This window comes from Schistocerca nitens, chromosome 8 (assembly GCF_023898315.1).
Source record: "Schistocerca nitens isolate TAMUIC-IGC-003100 chromosome 8, iqSchNite1.1, whole genome shotgun sequence".
NCBI classification, from domain to species: Eukaryota; Metazoa; Arthropoda; class Insecta; order Orthoptera; family Acrididae; genus Schistocerca; species Schistocerca nitens.
In genome coordinates this window covers 324,345,534-324,352,472 of record NC_064621.1, presented here as the reverse complement: position 1 = coordinate 324,352,472, position 6,939 = coordinate 324,345,534, and positions in this window count along the sequence as shown.

Below are 6,939 nucleotides of genomic sequence, written 5' to 3'. Positions count from 1 at the left end.
CTTGTATTATGAGGCTAGACAGCACAAAGGCAAATGCCAACAGCAGGTATTCTTGTAGCTGATCACAAAAATCTGAAGGCTGCGCCTTCTTTTATTACTCAGATGATAGAAATATGAACATCGACTCTGTGGCCGCAGTCCTTATATAAATGTTTCCCATAAAACAATTTTTTTGGAAAAGATTCATTACACCTTCTCTCTGTCGCTCTCTCCCTGTCTCTGTCTCTCACTTTCTCACCCACCCACCCACCCACCCACCCACACACACACACACACACACACACACACACACACACACACACACACACACACACACACACACACAGTCCTATACAATGTAAGAGGTACGTACACTGACTGTTTTTTGCAATCTTATCATTTAAATGTTGATTAGTAAGTAAATTATTAATCAAGAAATTGACAGAGGAAATTATTAATCAAGAAACTGACCGAGAATTTGGTAATGGTTTGCCTTCAGCTTGTAGGCCCAGCAGTGCAATGAGGTAATCACCTCAAATATCTAATCATTGATTGTAACCATGAAAGTCTAACTAATCTACCAAAGTCAAAATATAAAATAAATAATTTCCATCTAATAATCCGAGAAGGGTGCCTGATTATTTCGTAGCACACTTAGTAACAACCGACCGCAGCAACTGCAGTCGCCCACCTACATTCTAGTATCTGAAAATGATTTCGTACTAACAGAAAATAATTATTTCCAGTATTGTGCAACTATGAAATTCAGTGAGTGCCTTCTGATATATCAGAATATTCATGACGAGGAATGATCAGAATCAATTAATTAGGTGCAATAACTTATTGGTAGTAAATACCGATGGCTCTAATTTTACGAATTATTGTATTTGACTGCCATTTGGGTGCACTGTTTTCTGGCCCTGAATAAATCGACAAAATCAAGCTTACAATCGACAACAAATTTGACACGGACTACATTTGCCATTGTGTGAAATGAATTGACCACACATATACATTAGTAAAAAACATAAGAAGAGAGATGAAAGATATGAAGATGGTAAACTAAAATCCGTGACGCACAAACATTGCCCACAGAAGTGTCATGTATCAGTTACCTGTATTGATGTAAACTCTTACGATTATATTAAAATAATATTACGAAATAAAGTAAATGTTCTTATACTGTAGGAATTAGAAAAGCCTTTACTGAAATAACACAATAACCATGTCTTACAAACAATAGTATTACATAATGTGGTCGTACTGTAACTAAACCTTCCGAAGGCTGAGAACTTGAGTGAATACATAAATACTGAACAATAAGGAACGAAGTAGTGAATGCATAATCATGACAATCCTAACCGCAGCATAGTAGCGGAACTGTGATGCAATGCAATAATTGTTAAAAAGACTGGAGAACCATAAATATACCCTGCATTTAGTTCAAAGTAAGGACCTAAGACCGGAAGAGTAATTTTTATTTTTCTTGTAGTATCTAACTGTGATCCACATCTCTCATTACACTGAGTCATATCGAAAAAAAGAAAAAAGTATACAAGGTAAGAAAATATAAAACCAGAAGCGATCAATAAAATAAATTTTCAAGTTGTATATGTTGGGGTAGAAGCGTACAGGAAGTTAAATCGAGTGAAGTTAACCCTTACAGTAGCCATCACTATATAATGTGCGAATTCCTGTTGTAAAAAAGCTTATCACTCGTAATAAATTGTAATAGAACAGAATAAAATAGATTAAGAAGCAAACTGATATGTTAAAATAATCAGAACAGATCCTGAACAAAATAATAGATTTGCTCTCAATATTAAGCTTGATTTTGTCGATTTATACCGATTCCTGAAGATGGTGCCAAAGGGGCACCGAAACTGGTAGACAAATAAATAATTCATAAAATAACGGCAGTCTGTATTTACTTTCTTCAAGTCTTTGACCAGGCGCAATTCCATTCCAGTTAGACAAGATGGAACTTCAGGAAAGTAAAAGCAACGTGGAGGGATATTTGCATGGAACGGTATTACAAATAAGCGAGAAAGAAACGGCTGGGTTAAGACAGAAATAATTGAGATAGCAGTTAGTTAATGTATAGATATATTGTTACTGAAACGATGGAATTCATTCACAAACCCACATTGGTCCTGAAGTAAGAAGTACATGGGTAAATTTCGAAATTAGCAATATGATTACTAAACTCTCAGTACACAGCATTCAGCAGTGTTACTTATAATCCGTCTTGATTGAAAAATATCTATTCACGTGCCCGGTTTCGGTTCCTCTAGAACCATCTTCAGATCCTTATTTTTGGTTACAGGAGTAAACCGTCCACACTCAGCAATCTTCACATGCTGCGTTACATTCAGCAGAATATTAACTCTTTTCCAACTGTGGAGAGTGTTATAACTTTTAATCTGCAGCACGACGAACTGAAAAGACAGTATTCGCCTCTATAAGCGGCTTCCATTTGATGAAAACTGAACAACTTGGTAACAGATCAGTACACACCAAATAACTAGTTTCCACAACACTACCACAACCCCAAGAATATATTGCTGACATACGAAGTTCACCTTTTAGTATTTATTTTACTAAATACCGCTACACATGGTTGCAGATGACATGATGTTCGCAAAGTAAAAAATTGCAACAGAAAAAAATCGCACAGAAAATATGTCGCAAACAGCGACAATATTGCTTAAAACATGCTGTAAGATACAATAAATAACGTAGTATGAAAGTATCCATAGTAAACTATATTTTAAAAAAACGATTACTAAAAAATGTAATAATGTGGTACTGTGTATGTATACCATCTACATCCATAATTCGCAAGCCACCTGACGGTGTGTGGCGGAGGGTACCCTGAGTACATCTATCGGTTCTCCCTTCTGTTCCAGTCTCGTATTGTTCGTGGAAAGAAGGATTGTCGGTATGCTTCTGTGTGGGCTCTAATCTCTCTGATTTTATCCTCATGGTCTCTTCGCGAGATATACGTAGGAGGGAGCAATATACTGCTTGACTCCTCGGTGAAGGTAGGTTCTCGAAACTTCAACAAAAGCCCGTACCGAGCTACTGAGCGTCTCTCCTGCAGTCTTCCACTGGAGTTTATCTATCATCTCTGTAACGCTTTCGCGATTACTAAATGATCCTGTAACGAAGCGCGCTGCTCTCCGTTGTATCTTCTCTATCTCTTCTATCAACCCTACCTGGTACGGATGCTCAGCCACAACAGCTGCTGAGCCAGGGGGCCTATAGAGACATCCAATTACCATGTCTGGGCCTGCTTTAACCGTGATCTTCACCCAAATTATTTCACATTTCGGATCTCCGTCAATTTCCTTCGATACTATTGCACTTCTTATCGCTATAAACACGCCTCCCCCTTCACTGTCCAGCCTGTCTCTCCAGTATACATTCCAATTTGAGTTTAGGATTTCATTACTGTTTACATCTGGTTTCACCCAACTTTCTGTCCCTAGTACTATATGGGCGTTGTGACCGTTTATTAATGAGAGCAGTTCTGGGACCTTTCTATAGACGCTCCTGCAGTTTACTATTAGCACATTAATATTGTTTTTCCCTGTTGCATTTTGCCTACTCCTACCTTGCCGCGTCCCAGGAGGCGTCTTTTCGGGCCTAGGGAGGGAATTCTCTAACCTAAGAAACCCCGATGTGCACTCCACGCGTACTCCGCTACCCTTGTAGCCGCTTCAGGCGTGTAGTGCACGCCTGACCTATTCAGGGGGACCCTACATTTCTCCACCCGATAGCGGAGGTCGAGAAATTTACACCCCAGATCTCCGCAGAATCGTCTGAGCCTCTGGTTTAAGCCTTCCACTCGGTTTCAAACCAGAGGATCGCGATCGGTTCTGGGAACGATACTACAAATAGTTAGCTATTTCCTGCTTGTTTTAGATTTTAAAAAACCCACTGATGATGGTGATATTTGTCATCGAAACCAGTTTGGGAAAATAAAAAATAAACGAATAACACGGTGTTTTGCAGCAAGGCGGACTCAATTTCCGATATTACTTTTTATCAATGCAAACACGGACCAAATGGAAGAGTTCCAAGATAAAATCATTGTTAACTTATGAGGGTGCATTTCGCCGCGTGGAAGACCGCAAACCTGTATACAGTGTAGCAGGCAGTTCCGAAATAATGCTACCAGTTCACCTAAGCATAACTACGGGAAGTAACTGAAACTATGTCATCCTGTATCTGCGTTATGGTAGCATGTTCTAACAGGCCCAGATCGACTATAGACCAAGCTTGTCTTCCCTCCACACCAGAATTCTCTCCAGCATTCACAAACAGCATGAAAAACAGAACCAGAATGGCGGAAGCCTGTTCAGATAAGGTACACATAGCGGCTCCCAAACCACGAAAGCTTCCTACTCTCTAATAGACAAACCTGGATTCCGTAAATGCGAAAGTGTCTCAGTGCTCACTGAAAGATGTTGCTCAAACCACTTATTTTTAACAGTGGAAGCTAAGTACAGTAGAGTTACGTAAAGTACTGAAAGGATAGCAATCGTCATATTCTAAAAATAAAATAGGTCTATTGGGGTTTAAATGTCGAATCGACAGGAACGTTTCACACTCGCCGGCGACGCCCATCATTACTACTTCCGCGTATTTTCTAATGTGATTTGCCCAACTTCCATTTGGATGTTACCTTTATCTTTACTTATCTGTTGTAATTCAACAAAGAAACTCGTTTGTGCATCTACTCTATGTTCATCCGGCTACATGTTGCACATTGCTGTGGCTGTTTTCATCATTTGAAATGTGATGGAAAAATGGACGATTATTTCATGAAGGATAATGCAAGAGCATACTACAACTATGAGAGTAATGAGATATGTTTTTGGTGTTAACGTAGTTTCTGTTGTACAGTAGACCAAACGTACACCTGAATTTCGTAAAGAAATTTCTGAGAATTTAAGGCACACCATTTTTATCGAAGTTTTTAGTGTGGTGTTATAGGATTCTGAAAATTATATGGAGACTAAAAAAGGTGCAATTATTACCGAATTGATAAGGAAATGAAAACATGGAAAACACTACCACAGGGAAGTGACAGAATGATAGGATATGCGTTAAGACAACAGGAGATAATGTCCGTAGCACTACAGAGTGGGGCAAAATGGCCGACATAGTAGAGGAAGGCAGATATTAGAATGTGCAGAATAAATAATTGAGTGCGTTGTGAATAGGTGCATCTCTGAGATGATGACATTGAAATAGGAGAGAAATAGATGAAAAAAAAGGCAGACAGCATAAGATACGTTCGTGATACACACACACACACACACACACATATTATATATATATATATATATATTCTTACACTGCATTACGAGACGATCATCGCACAAGCTTTAAATACATGTCTTACCTCATAATGTTTCCAAATTACATTAACGAATTATAGTTACATGGTGGTATGGAGCGTACCTACAATTCCCTTATGTTGTAATTATGGTAACAGTCCTCCCCCCATGAACCATGGACCTTGCCGTTGGTGGGGAGGCTTGCGTGCCTCAGCGATACAGATGGCCGTACCGTAGGTGCAACCACAACGGAGGGGTATCTGTTGAGAGGCCAGACAAACATGTGGTTCCTGAAGTGGGGCAGCAGCCTTTTCAGTAGTTGCAGGGGCAACAGTCTGGATGATTGACTGATCTGGCCTTGTAACATTAACCAAAACGGCCTTGCTGTGCTGGTACTGCGAACGGCTGAAAGCAAGGGGAAACTACAGCCGTAATTTTTCCCGAGGACATGCTGCTTTACTGTGTGATTAAATGATGATGGCGTCCTCTTGGGTAAAATATTCCGGAGGTAAAATAGTCCCCCATTCGGATCTCCGGGCGGGGACTACTCAAGAGGACGTCGTTATCAGGAGAAAGAAAACTGGCGTTCTACGGATCGGAGCGTGGAATGTCAGATCACTTAATCGGGCAGGTAGGTTAGAAAATTTAAAAAGGGAAATGGATAGGTTAAAGTTAGATATAGTGGGAATTAGTGAAGTTCGGTGGCAGGAGGAACAAGACTTTTGGTCAGGTGATTACAGGGTTATAAATACAAAATCAAATAGGGGTAATGCAGGAGTAGGTTTAATAATGAATAAAAAAATAGGAGTGCGGGTTAGCTACTACAAACAGCATAGTGAACGCATTATTGTGGCCAAGATAGACACAAAGCCCATGCCTACTACAGTAGTACAAGTTTATATGCCAACTAGCTCTGCAGATGATGAAGAAATTGATGAAATGTATGACGAGATAAAAGAAATTATTCAGGTAGTGAAGGGAGACGAAAATTTAATAGTCATGGGTGACTGGAATTCGTCAGTAGGAAAAGGGAGAGAAGGAAACATAGTAGGTGAATATGGATTGGGGGGAAGGAATGAAAGAGGAAGCCGCCTTTAGAATTTTGCACAGAGCATAACTTAATCATAGCTAACACTTGGTTCAAGAATCATGAAAGGAGGCTGTATACATGGAAGAAGCCAGGAGATGCTGACAGGTTTCAGATAGATTATATAATGGTAAGACAGAGATTTAGGAACCAGGTTTTAAATTGTAAGACATTTCCTGGGGCAGATGTGGATTCTGACCACAATCTATTGGTTATGAACTGCAGATTGAAACTGAAGAAACTGCAAAAAGGTGGGAATTTAAGGAGATGGGACCTGGATAAACTGAAAGAACCAGAGGTTGTAGAGAGTTTCAGGGAGAGCATAAGGGAACAATTGACAGGAATGGGGGAAAGAAATACAGTAGAAGAAGAACGGGTAGCTCTGAGGGATGAAGTGGTGAAGGCAGCAGACGATCAAGTAGGTAAAAAGACGAGGGCTAATAGAAATCCTTGGGTAACAGAAGAAATATTGAATTTAATTGATGAAAGGAGAAAATATAAACATGCAGTAAATGAAGCAGGCAA